The sequence below is a fragment of the Halichoerus grypus genome, chromosome 9 (assembly GCF_964656455.1).
Source record: "Halichoerus grypus chromosome 9, mHalGry1.hap1.1, whole genome shotgun sequence".
Taxonomy (NCBI): Eukaryota; Metazoa; Chordata; class Mammalia; order Carnivora; family Phocidae; genus Halichoerus; species Halichoerus grypus.
The window spans coordinates 68,023,347-68,037,739 of NC_135720.1; the positions used below are offsets into that span (position 1 = coordinate 68,023,347).

At 43.5% G+C, this 14,393-nt stretch overlaps 1 pseudogene; it reads left to right on the forward strand.

The window, feature by feature from the left end:
• The first annotated feature begins 13,773 nt into the window (after positions 1 to 13,773).
• On the forward strand, positions 13,774 to 14,180 carry LOC118549777 (large ribosomal subunit protein eL31 pseudogene; annotated as a pseudogene).
• The last annotated feature ends 213 nt before the right edge of the window (positions 14,181 to 14,393 follow it).

Consider the following 14,393-nt stretch of genomic DNA (forward strand, 5'->3'; position numbering starts at 1 on the left):
GTGGAACCTAAAAGCGAAATTCCATGTATAAATCTAAACGCACCTACAGGTATATAGATACATGGATGTATGCATACAGACACACATATATTTCTAAATCTAGATACATAATTTCTCCTCTGTACTAAACTCAAAGGACCACTTGTTAAAGCAGGTGAGACATTTGCACAATTAGTCTAAAAGATTATTATTTAAAAACAAATAGCTTGGAGCGGACGACTGGAAATCATTCCTTGTTGCAACTCCAGTGAAGGAAGCTGTCTAATTCTTGGGAAATTTAGACATTCTGCTAGTAATTTAGCACAAAAATGGGCCTGGCTCAACCTGCTCTTCACATTTTGGTAATTTAAAAGGACATAACGGAATTTTATTTTAATGGTAATTGCAAACTCATGCAGAAAATGTAAATGCACATTTCATGATTAGCTTACAGCATAAACTATGGCTTCTATTAATGTATTCCAATTTGTAATTCTTTTCACAGTATGAGATTTGAAAGCTGTGATTAAAATTAATTAGGTTAAGTAAAGTTTATCCCCCCTGAGCACTGCTATTGGGAAAAAGCAAGAGGAAAATGCGAACTACATCTGGCTCTGCAGGAAGCTGTATCTTCACAAGAAGTCGGCTGACTTCTTTTCTCCCCACAGAGGTTGCATGCTGCTTATTTGGCATATCTCAAGCACCATGTATCTCCTCAAGGAGCTAATTGAACCATTAAACTATTCTTTGCTGGCTCACAAAAACCACATAGACTGTGACTCTACATCATCTTCAAATAAGGGTATTAGGTAGATCCATCAATTGTTTAAACACAATAAATCTAGGGGGGGAAACACGTACATCTGGTAAAGCTAAGGTAATGGTGGCTACCCAGAATTCAGTACCGTGATTGCTGTGAAAAAAGGTGCCAAATGAGGGACCAGCAATGAAGATAATGACTAATTAACACCTGTATGGAGCTCTCTAATTTGCACATTGTCTTAAATATTACCTCACTTGATCTCCTCAACTATCCTGACAAGGAATCCTTACCGTTGTCCCATTTCACAGATGAGGATACTGATGCTCAGTGAGGTGCCCAGGATCAAAAAGTGCTGGAGATTAGACCCAGTTCTAATCCTACACTCCTATGGTTCAGCTCTACAGCTACTCAACAAAACAAAACAAAACTTTAAACCTATGTCTGGCCTATGTTTTCACAATGGATTGAAAGTCATTACTCAGTCTCATATATAAGATGTGGGACATGTGGCCTCCAACCTGCAGGCAGGTGCAGTCTAGGGGATGAGTGCAAATTCACTGTCCTGTGCTACAGGTTAGAGGCAGCAGACTATCATGGGACGTTTATAAACCAGCTTCGATTTTTATATTTGTAAATATTCCCTTGTGAGCATATGCAACACTTGATAAGTTTTAAAAATTAGCTAAAAGTATGTTTACAGACTATTAACTCTTAGGAAGGATTTTTGAACCTATTACTTCAATACACCTCCCAAATTTTATGTTTTGGGGACTCAGCATGTTCTGGAGTAAAACTCTGGCTTAATTGTCACTGAATTGAAGAGAAGACCACCCACAGAGGACAAGGCCATGTGAATATTGTTTGATATTTTAAGGTAGCTAATACAAGGGAACAGTCCCACATTCTGAAACCAACAAGTCTCCAGAGATAAAGAATATTTCCCTGAAATTCAGGAATTAAATGAAGGACTGATTTTTTTAAAATGACAGTTAAATTAAAAAAGAACAAACAGCATGTGCTTAGAAGTTGGAGAACACAGTCGGTGGGTACTGTTCTCAGACCTTTCCCTTCTCCAGATAAAAATGTCCATTTTCCACCTTCTAGAACCATAATAATCAGGGGTAAAGGGGATCTTGGAGAGTATTTTGTCCAGTCCCCACCTTTCACAGCAAGAAAACAAGTTCAGAGATTCACATGGACTCTAAAGTCCTGGTTTTGCCCTGCCTTCTACGAATCAGACTAAATCTATTTAATAGAAACCCCTTCCAGTAAACCCTTCCCAGTACAGGCAATATTCAGGGGTGTGAGAAACTTTTCAGCAAGCTCTGAATGCTGCACTTTGGGTCCAGCATTCCCATCTCCCAGTCAGCAGAGGCAAACTGACTTGGGGAAGGAAGTAAATAAAGGTTACAGTTTCCAGCTTTGAGCTCAGACGTCGCATTGTCGCAATTTTATAGAACTGGCAACTCCGAACAAATGACCTCACTAAGCTTGAGTTTCCTTTTTAAATAATAGAATCAACTCATAATGCTTTTGTGAGGAACAAATGCAACAGTTTTATAAAAGCAATCCACAAATGTTAACTGATTTTATATTAATATTATTATCAAATTTGACTATTCTGAATTTGTACCATGAGTCTGGGGATTTAGAAATAGGCAACCCCTACCTCTAATGGGATACGTGCCCTTGAGGGCATTACGTCAGCTCTCCCAGCCTCAGCTTCCTTATGCAAAGGGGTGCTCACTTACCTCTCAGGATTGCTTTGGGGATTAAATGATACAGCGTACGTAAATGAACCATTAGTGCTTGTATCCAGTAGATGCTGGAGAGCTGTTCATCTGTACTTAAGCAAATCATGACAAGAGTCCTTTCAGGAGAATCAGGAAATCCTCTGACACAGGGCAAGAAGGTTAGTGGCCTGTGTCCGGGATTCTCCATCCTGCAGGGCCACACTCTTCTGAGACACCCTGAGGCAGGTGTATTTTAGAATTGTGGTTCCTCCCCAAACCTTGATAATTTTCCTGGCAAATGTCCCCTTCAACTTGAGTTTATGTGGCGGCTTCAGGAAAGGATCTGCTTTGTATGCTCAACTTCTCTTATCTAAGCCAGCTCTTGAGATATAACCTCCCTATGCCTGGACTACAGCTCTTACAGCCAGAGAAAGGGGCCAGACCCACCCAGACCTGTGGTGCCCAAAAGGGGCTGTATTCAGTCTAGGGCATAAGGGTGATGATACATTATGTATTAATTTCTCACCCTTTTAGGTTACCTATTTTTGCAAATGTTCTATAATATACATGATACACACACACACACACACAAAAATTTGTAGTTAGGCATATGCTTAAAGTGATTTTACAGATAGGCATGCACAATCAAGCAATTTGGGAGACCTCTGCCTAGAGGTCAGCTGGGGCACAGGACCCACTCACAGCCACAGCCAGCCCCATGGAAAATGAGAGGCAGGGACTGAGCTTAGGAGAGCTTTGCAGAATCCTGGGAAGATTTCAGAGATCAAAGAGGGGCTCACCCAGGCAGGAAGTTGTTCTGAGGATGTCTCCACCCAGGTCACACAGGAATGCCCAGGGCCCGGGCTGAGGCTGGGGAAGACAAGCAGAGCCCTTGCTCTCCACCTGCAGGGGCCACCATTCGGCATAAACTCTGTATGTTCTGTCTGCTGTCAACCCACCTCAAGAGTGTGTATTGCCCTTTAAATGAAGTTTTATCCTGGTAAATGGGTGACTGTGAATGGCAGGGATATCCACTGACTCTTTTTATTATGAACTCTCTCCATGAGCACATCTTGGGTTGGATCTTTCCCACTTTTTATTTGGTTTTTATTTTTTATTTTCAGCACTATCAAGGGAGGGGGGTCTCCACTTCCTGGGGAAGAAGAAGAGATTGGCTGGTTGGTTTTACTGAAGGGTGGATGTGGGCATCGGGGTTTGGAGAGGCAGAATCCAGGTGAAATGGGGGAGCCCGATGTTAGAGGAGAACATCATGCAATTTATAAAAGGGCTTCACACTTGAGCCTCACAGCCACCTAAACCCTGCTGGTGTTAACTTCCACTTTCCTAAGAGAAAATGGAAGGTTTAAGACACTTCTCCAAAGGAGCTAGTGACCCAAATGAACTCAAATGACTCCCAGGCTGGTCTTTTGGCTCTACCTTGAATCTCAGTGTTTCAATGCTTTGGGGGGATGATGGGATTAAATTAAACCGGGGATTAACTTGCAAAGCTGAATAAAATGTTCATCTTACAAAATTTCCATGAGGAAGATACCGGCTCTTTGTAGTAACTGCACAGCTGGGTCTGACTGTCGGGTCCGGAATCCTCCCCAGACCCGGTCTAACTTCTTGTAACCACTAGGTGGCAGTACAAGCACAGCCTTCCAGGGAGGCCTTACCATCCACGCTCTGTGGCAATGACAAGTGAGGGGTTTCCTAATCAGGCTGGGCTTAGTCAACCCACAACTCCAGTGTCGTGGTATCAGTTTCAGTGTGCTTGGTTATCTGGAGTTTTCTCTGAGTTCTCCAACCTTACCAGAGGCTGCATAGTTTTGCTGGGGGAGATACCAGCAATGGGACTTTCTACTGAATTAAGTACAGTGAATAAGGGAAGAGCTTAATTGGACTGCCCACCCTTCGAATACCAAGTAGTTGCCATCCCTGTGAGTAAGCAGGGCTGCCTGGAATCCTAGAAGGAGATATCCCAGGTCCCCTGCACTGTGCTGCAGAACCAAATCCTCAGGCTGCTTAACGTCCCAGTCACTTCGGGTGATGTGACCAGCTACGGAGGAAGTACTGTTCCAAGGAAATCAGAGACTCAGAGGTCGCAATTTACAGGGAGCAAATTTCTTCCGGAACATTGTGTGTAGCATTCAAATGGCAACGAAGGGCATCTTTTGGGGTGAACCAGGCTGTCTGGTCCTAGAAAGGAGCACCCAGCACTAAAATTAATTATATGATTAAGACTTGTTAATGCATATGGAGCACACAGTAAGTACTCCATTACGCACTTAACATCGATCACCTCACTTACTCTATGACTGAGAGGTGTACACTCTTACTACCCTGATCTCCAGGACACTGAGGGGTAGAGTTGAAACTATTTGCCCACGCCCTAGAATTAGAGTCCAGGTCTCCCTGATTGAAAGCCTATACTTTATCTCAAGATAGTCGTGAGACATCCTTTAGCAGTGCATGGTGTCTCATCCTACCTCTGCCACAGAAAGGGGGCATGCCATAGCGCCTCAGATTCTATTGCAGAATGTTTTGGTGAGTAAGAGCAAGATGCCAAGATGGAGGGCCTGGACCAATGCTACAGGCACGGTGTCAGTTCCTGCAGTCCTGTCTCAGCAGAGGTTCATGTAGATGGGCTCATCCCAAAGGCCGGGGAGGCTTAGCAGTGATCCATGTTGATTCTGACAAGCAAAGGAAGACCGAGGTAGTCCAGATGATCAGGCAGGTGGCTCAACAACACAGCCAGCATATGTGTGGTTATTCCTATGTACTCATCTGGGCACACACTTTCGCTTTTTTTTTTGTGAGAGAGAGAGCATGGGCAGGGGGAGGGGCAGAGGAAGAGGTAGAGAGAGAAGCAGACTGCTCGCTGAACCAGCCTGATGTGGGGCTTGATCCCAGGACCCTGAGATCATGACTTGAGCCAAAGGCAGACGCTTAACCAGCTGAGCCACCCAGGCGCCCCTGGACATATGCTTCTTAGTTTTAGCAAATCCGGTTTGATCAAGTGGCAATCACCGCTTCTCTTTTGTGCCTCTGGATGGAAATCCTTAGGTCTTAGGGTCAATTTGGAGATAAGACAGTGAGAACCCAAGGATCTTGATTTCACTCATGGAAACAATCCTGGAATTGAAAATGTTCCTCAAGGTTTATTTCCCAAATGTTTGTTCATGATGACCCTTTCCTTGGTTGGCATCAAAATGAAAACAAAAGGATAATGTGGTCAGTTTTCCATAAAGCTACATTTATTAGATTTAGAGGACGATCCCTAATGTTTAGATTCTGTCTTTCCTATTTCTTTGTGGTTAAAATGTTTCCCTTAGGAAACAGTGGAAGTTTATTTGTATCTTAAGCCCTAAGCAGGGCTCCCCTTTTCTTTTTCTCTTTAAAAAATTTTACAGATTAACATCTGGGAACCCCAGCTCTGGGTAGTCCTCAAACTTCCTTCCCCTGAGCACACTGGGAGTGTTTCATATACTGCCATCTAGTGGTCATCCTAGCACACACTCACAGACCCCTCTCTGAACATAAATGGTAGGCATGTGAACACATGGTGTGTGTGTGTGTGTGTGTGTGTGTGTGTGTGTGTGTGTGTTCAATTAGGTGCCGACAAGCGGAGATGTGTTAGCATGGAAAAATGCAGGTTTTGAAAACCGTGTAGAAATATTCGGAGTGAACAGACCTCCTACTCCAAACCCATGTGGGCAGAATTGAAAGCAGGTGTGTGGGATTAGCACTCTGTATTTTTTCCAACATCCACCACCGAAAGGGTAGCAGCACAGAAACGTTTGTGCTCCGGAGTGCTATCAGCTAATAGGACTGCCTATGAGAAGTTGTAGAGGAAAAGTTTGCAAAACTAAACTTGAACCAAATGTGTTCACAATTTAACTCATACCTTTTGAACAATAGAGACACCCCTTCAAACTCTGGGAAGACCCATCAACCTTTCAAAAATGGGTAAATATGTATTTCTGCAAGAGCCCAGTGTCCTTAGGGCAGGGGGGATGTGGGTTTGCAAATATCAGACAGTCTTCATCTTTTGAGTGACCTGCATTTGGACCTGGCCTGTCCTCTAGCAGCTGGTGTATCCCACTCGTGTCTTCCATGGCCACCTGCAGCCTCTGGAGCTCTCTATCCTCAGCCTCCCATTGACCTCCTCCTCTGAGCTTGCTGCTTATCCACTAGACAAAGTGGACTCCCTTTCAGACTGCAAGAGAGAGAGAGACAGAGACAGAGAAGGGGAAAATGGGAGAAATGCAAAAAGCCCCAAGTCTAAGTCACACAGGTGATGACTATCGGACCCTTCGAAGGCCTACATCTGCACAACTGTATGGTACTCTGTAACTCGGCTGAGTTGTCCTGAAATGAGTCCTGGAAATTCAGGTTCCGACACCAGTGCACGAGCAGGCAGTCTGTAACTTGCTAACAGGTGGACTCTGAAGTGTCACATGTATGTCGGCTCTATTTGAAATGTGAAATACATTTACACATAAAACCAATAAGCTACAGGGCTTAGGTTACCGGGCTGGCTCAGGAAACCCATTTAACCTGTTCTGTGCTTCTGAGCTACACTTCAGACCCCCCCCTTAAGCCACCTGAGCTTTCCCTGAGCGGGGCGCGTGGATGGGGATGGGAGGGTCTGCAGAGCCTCAACATGGAATCTCTTCCTAATTCTCAGTAGAAATTCTTAGCACATCAGAAGAGTACCTGGGGGGACGGGGAGGAGGGGGGCTAGAAATAAAGAAATAAATCTGAATATAATTAATCACTGTTGCCAAGGGGAATGTGTTCAAAGACTTCTTAGAGAAGACTGCAGCCAATAGCTCAAGGGGGAAACTGCGAGGATACACACAGAATTGTTACCGTGCCCTTGCTCCTCTGGGCTCTGGACACCCAGGGCCGACTTTTGCTCCTTTCAGTTTCCTCCTCGACTGTCTGCCTTCCGGGCTGTGTGCTCCAAGACAGCTCTGCGCCCCTGGGGTCTGGCTCACGCTAGGTGTTCATTGAGCATCTACCAGCAGGCATCATCTGTTTCTCCCATTCGTTCCATGTATATATATTCAGTGCCTGCTATGATGTAGGTGTGTGTTAGGTACTGGGGTCAAGACGGAGCAGGGGAGATGGGGTTCCTGCCTTTGTAGCATGTGGCAGGCCACACGACGGGTCCACCAAAGCTGTCTTCATCCTGACCCATGGAAGCTGCGAGTGTGTTGTTGGCAGAAGGGACTCAGCAGAAGTGACAAAGTTAAGGATCTTAAGATGGGGAGGTCATTCTGAATTATCCAGTTGGGTCCAGTGTAATCATAAAGGTTCTTATGAAAGGTCACAGTAATGCAGGGCCACAAGCTGAGGAAAACTGGCGGTCTTTCGAAGCTGGAAAAGGCAGGAAACAGATTCTCCCCCCGGGGGCCTCCGGGAGGCACACAGCCCTACAACACCTTGCAATTGCCCCAGTGAAACTGATTTCGGACTTCTGACCTCCCAAACAAAAAGATAATAAATTTGCATTGTGCTTAAAGCCACTCAGTTTATGGTCCTTTGTTACAGCAACAATGGGAAATGAACACAAGCTGAATATAGCTGTAGCTTATTAAACATTTTGCAGAATGCTTAACAGACATTAAAAAAGTAATCCTAATAAATTGTGATAATAGAGGGAAGTAGAGAGTGTTGATTAGCTCGTTCACCTTATTAACTCTTTAGATTGGCTTAAAAATTCATTCTTCTCTTTGCCAATCAGAGGATCTCTCTGAGGCTGTACTTTTCTGGGGCAGCAGGAATTCACTCTGGAACTTCCGTGTCAAATCCTGAAGCTTCAAATGCTTATAAAACCATTTGGTGGATGAATCCTCCCTATAAGGACAACAACTTTCACATAGAAGGAATATTATTCCTTAATAGACAATCAAGTTCAACTTGGTTTTTTGGTCACGGCACCCTTAAAAAATAGAGAGGAGATCTTATTTGCACCCCATTTCTCCAGGGGGGAAACTGAGGCTTGGGTCTGATCAAGTTTACTTTGCCACCCAGGATCAAGAATATGAGCTCAAGGGGTGCCCAGCTGGCTCAGTCAGTAGAACATGCAACTCTTGATCTCGGGGTTATAAGTCTGAGCCCCACATTGGGTGTAGACATTACTTAAAAATAAAATCTTGAAAAAAAAAAAAAAAGAATATGAGCTCAGCTCTTTTGACACTTCAACCAAGGGCTTTCCCTTGGCCTCTGCTCATTATTTCCCAAGGCATTAAGAAAAAAGAACGCATTAAACACGCAGCAGGAGGGATATAGTTGACTAGCTTGCTACCAGGAGAGGAGAGGAATTCTGGAGAAAGACTAGTAATCAGAATCTATGGAATAAGAAAGCCTCCAGTTTTTAAATTAAAACTTGGGGGAAAATTTGACAATTGGAGGAGTTTCATTTTGAAACTCATTTAACCCGAAAAGTCAAAACGAAACTCCAGAGGTGTGAACCCACAACAATCAAAATAAAAACAAGTTTTTACAAGCCCATTGCAAAGCTAAATATAGATTTTTCAGATAGACTCACTCACCTCCAAATTTGTGACTTTAGAACTATTTCAAACATTATTTTACAAAAGAGTGTCAATCAAAAGAAAAGTAGTTTTGTGTGGGAGGTGGAGTAAAGCCGGGCGTGTATGTGTGTATGTGTGGGGGGAGTGCTGCTCTGTTCTGTGCCCCCCCGCCCCACCAAACTGTCAAGATGTTTTTAAATACCACTTGTGGTCACCTGCACTGGTAATATTTTCTAACTGTGGGCAAAAGAAGCTGACTAAAGGTTTGTGCGTTTGCTCAAAGAGGAAACTGTCAAACGCCGGTGCCTCAGTGTTGTCTGACCTGGTTTGCAGGTGCATTTGTAGGAAGCTGTCTGTGTTCTGACCCAGGGAAGAGCGTACTTAAAACTGGAAACCAAAGACCTCCAGCTGCCGCAGGAAACACGGCATAAGGCCCCGTCCTTTCTCTGCTCACCCCACCTTACCTCCGTGCCTAGGAGGAAGAGGGAGGGGGACTGACAAGTGGGCCCGGAGTCACCTGTGGCCTGAGGGTTACCCCGGAAAGATGGCCTCTCAGGATCCTCCACGTGTGGTGAGGGCTTTGAACCCGGAGGTTTGAACTGCTGAGCAATTTCTTATTAAGACGTGAACACCGGAGTGTCATCTGGAGCTTTCGGCTTTTATTTGTGGTGGGCTGTTTTCCTGCCACGGTTGTTGTGGTTTACCGTCTACTGGAGTGTTCAAAACTGCTTTGCAGAATCCAGTGGCTTTGCTTCAGATTTGGTACCTCTCATGCCTCGCCCCTCCTCGGCCCCCAGTGACCTGTCCTGCTGTGTGTCTCCTTCCTAGGCCATGCTGTGCCCCCAGGGGAGAAGAATCACCTAGGGAACAGGCACCAACATTTTCAGAACTTCAGCATAGTGTGTATTTCCAGGAATGGTAATTAAGCTTTCCAGACTGCTGTGCAAAAGATGATTTCCCAAAATGGACAATGAAAGTCAGTCATAAAACCATGTGGTCCAAGAAAGGAATTATTAAATCAAAAACCTTAGAATTTTATGACCTATGCCTATGAATTTATGCTAAGGAAATAATCATCAATATGTAAAAATGTTGCAAAAATAAAGTCATAGGGATATTTATGAGGAGCTTTTCATAACACAAAACTGGAAAAATCTAAATAGTAAATAGGTTATTGATTGAATATGTTATAGCCATGTTATTGCCATAATCAATAGCTAGCATTTATTGAATGCTTACTATGTTCTAGGTGTGGTGCTAATTGCTTTATGTGTGTTATTACATTTAATCCTTAAAACACTCAGGAACTTACACGTAGAAAGGTAAAAGTCCTTATCCATGAACATGGTGCTCATATAATGAGATAAATAGTGGCCCCCTGCAATTCATGTTCATTCGGAACCTCAGAAGGTGACCTTATTTAGAAATGGGATTTTTGCAGAGGTAAGTAATTAGGGATCTCAAGATGAAGTCATCCTGGCTTCATCAATGACTGGTATCCTTATATGAGAAAGGAGAGAGCAGTTTGAGACACGTAGAGACACAGGGTAGAAGTCTACATGAGGATGGAGGCAGAGATTGGAGTCCTGCATCTACAAGCTGAGGAAGGCCAAGGGTTGCTTGGCAGCCACCAGAAGCTAGGAGAGAAAGGGAGGCAACAGATTCTCCCTCAGAGCTCCAGAAGGAACCAACCTTGCCGACACTTTGATTTTAGACTTCTGGACTTCTGAACTAAGAGACAATAAATTTCTGCTGTTTTAAGCCACCCAGTTTGTGGTCATTGGTTATGGCAGCCACAGGAAGTGAATACAGATAGCATTATCTGTAGTCAAGGGATTTGAACCCAGGCTGACTCCAGGACCAGAGCTCTGTGCTATGGAGCCTCTAAAAGCAGGGCTTAGAATTGTACACATAATGTCACATTTGTGTAAGAAATTTGAATATATGCATAGAAAAGAACTGGAAGAGTATACAGCAAAACGCTTATTTCTGGGTAGAAAGAATCCAGATGGATTTTAATTTCCTTCTTTTTGCTTATCTGCTTTTTCTTTTTTCAGCATTGAAGTGCAATACTTTTCAGAGTAAGATACACACTGAAGTCTGTAGGAGTAAAGGGGCGTCATGTTGCAACTTACTCTCAAACGGTTCAGACAAAAACTAAAAAATATGTATACGCGCGGAGAGAAAATGATAGAGCAAATGTGTGAACGTGGTAACCATTGGAGAATCTGGGTGAAGGGTACATGGGAATTCTTTGCACTATTCTCGCAACTTTTCAGAAATTCTGAAATTATTTCAAAATGTAAAACTTACCACTCCCCCCAAAGAAGAGTCCTAACATGGAAGACACTCAAAGTTGAAAGAGAAGAAACTTTGTATACATGAATGTCAAGACACTGCCAACCTGAATATTCTAAGAATCAGAAAAGTTTGAGGAATAAAAGCAAGTATTTGTGTTACAGCAAATATGACTCTCAAAGGAAAAACAAATGCAGAGAGGCAGAGAGAGAGAGAAAGAAGAGACAGAAGAAAATAATACCTAAAAGAAGTCTCTGGTGAATGAGAGCTGTAGGGCAAGGACATAACTATGTGCTATTTTCTGCACACACTTGACATGCAGTGATTTCGGGCCAAGCTGACAAGGAGTTGGAAGAGAAGGGTTCCCCCCACCTGCATGGAAAGAGCAAGACCTACGGCATCTTTATAGTCCCATTAAGTTCTTGTGGCAGCCTGAAGTCACTGGTTACTCATTCCCCAGAGGGTGAACGTTAATGATAACTATACAGATCACATTTTAAAAATGATATGGATAGATAAGCTAGAAAAAGATTTCATAGCCTTTTGAAAATGTGAAATTATTACCAGGCCACTTGATATTTTTGTTTTAGGAGGACAGAAATTTTAACTTTGTGCCAATTTTAAAGCTCACTTCCAACCAACGTCTCTAGTTTACCATCTGGACAAATACAGGGAACAGTATGTCCATAATTTTGACTTATCTAAAGGGAAAGAAAGTCACATCGCTAAATCGCATTATTTCAGATGATCCATTTCTCTGTCACTGATTTCTGTAAAAATCTGTGACCATTACAAAAAATAACCCAGTGTTACTGGCGTGGTTTTACTTGTGTGCTAGATATTGTGCAACTGAGTTAGTTCTCCTCCATTCAAAGGAACTGCTTGTTCCTTTCATTCCAAGGTTGGTGAGGGGCAGGGCTGGCATGAATGGGTCTTGCTTTGGAGTAGCCGCGCCCTCTCCAACAGCACAGATAAATATATGGCTTGGCAAACGCATATTGAATAGATTATGTGCACTTTAATTGAATCAAAGAATAATAGGTCCATTTTTATTCCATTCTCAAGTTGTTTCACGTTCAGCATTCCTTCGTCACAAAGGTTTGCTAATTCTTCCAATTTGCAGTGCCAAGTAATTTGTGCAGAGTGATTCCAAAAATGTTTTCATTTCTGGGTTCCTACAAGGCAATTCTACTTCACAAAGCCTCTCAGTAGCCATTTGGAGGGAAAGGGTCCCACAGAGAGCGCGGGGAGAGGCGGCCCTGCCATCAGATGTGTGGACTGGGAATGTCCCTGGAGGTGCAGAGAGTAGCACAATGAGATATGGGCTGCCTAGGATGCCACCCACGGACCATTCAAATAGAATTACCAGCCAGTGGGAGGGTGTCTGGGTGGGAGGTTTGTTGCATGTATATATATTTTTCCTAATATATTTAAAACTAGTTTGAAGAACGAATGGGAAGATTCCCTTTTTAGCCTCTCCTTTATGGAAAGAAAAGCAGTTCCTTGGTAAAATTCCAGGCCGTCAGCCCCACCTCCATTCTAAGCTCTTTGAACCCTTTCCTATCAAGTTCATTAACATTTTCTGCTTTGAGCCATTATCATGGTGTACAAAGAATGTGTCCCTTTGAGTCCTAAACCCGTCCTTTTAAACTGGAATAGTCTGCCAAAGAAGAGCCAAGGCTCTTCTTATTTTTTTGGGTAACAGCCCTAGTGCTTACACACGTACGCATACAGCATGACCCGTTGATGACAATGAACCCCAAGTCTAAGAGAGTTTTTAAATCCCTTAGGTCGGTCTGCCTTCGAAGGTAAGTATCTGAGGAACTGGTGACATTGATTAGGACACTTCATCCATCCTGGACCACCAGACTCAATCCTGAGCAAAGGACAGAAGCCATTCACTAATGAGTTTTTCTTTGACCTGATGACAAAGCTAAAGCCTTCTTTCTGGAAACCATACTAAAAAAGAGCTTTCCTTATCGAAAATGCCTAATGTTTTCGTGGGGTTGGTTGAGACAGGGTTCTCATGTTTGAGCTCAGTGCACTTAATTCTATGGACATTCTTGGGTCTGTGTTCATCTACCTTATCAAGGAGGTGAGAACCAGGTTCTTGCGATTCTAACAACACACAATGATTATGTACATTGTGTCTGATGAGTTTTAATTTTTCCATGTCCAGAAGAAGAAATCTAGAGTCAGAAAGATGGTTTTCCTGAAGGTTTACACACTGAGTTCATGATGCTTGGGGCAAAGTTCTCCCACAGGCTTCTTGTTTCTTAGGGCCCTCACCTAGTAGTGGTGACTCTGGACCTGCAGTCCATGCTTACATGGTCACCAGGTGAGCATAAGTGCCTTGGGCTTAGGGTGCTGGCTCTCAAACTCCCGTGTGCATGAGAATCAACCAGGGAAAGGGCAGTTAAAAATGTGGGTTTGGGGTCTTTCCATCAGGGCCCAGAGGAATGGCTCCCGCGAAAAAGGGTGGTGAGAAGAAAAAGAGCCGTTCTGCCATCAACAAGGTAGTGACCAGAGAATACACCATCAACATTCACAAGTGCATCCATGGAGTTGGTTTCAAGAAGCGTGCCCCTTGGGCACTCAAAGAGATCCGGAAATTTGCCAGATGTGCGCATTGACACCAGGCTCAACAAAGCTGTCTGGGCCAAAGGAATAAGGAATATTCCATACCGTATCCATGTGCGGTTGTCCAGAAAACGTAACGAGGATGAAGATTCACCAAACAAGCTCTACACACTGGTTACCTATGTACCTGTCACCACTTTCAAAAATCTACAGACACTTAATGTGGATGAGAACTAATCGCTGATTGTCAAATAAAGGTATAAAACTGCAAAAAAAAAAAAAAAAAAAATGTGGGTTTTGGAACCCCTCCATGGGCATCAATTCTGCAGGCGAGGGAGAATGTGCATCTTAAACAAATACTCTGGGTGATTCTGCAAGCAGTTTGCAATGAGAAACACTGTCCTATAAACCCTAGCGAAGAATATTTAGACATGTGCCTCAAGTCATAGTTTTTTGGTTTTCAGATTTCCCACTCAAAATTCTATCATTTCAAAT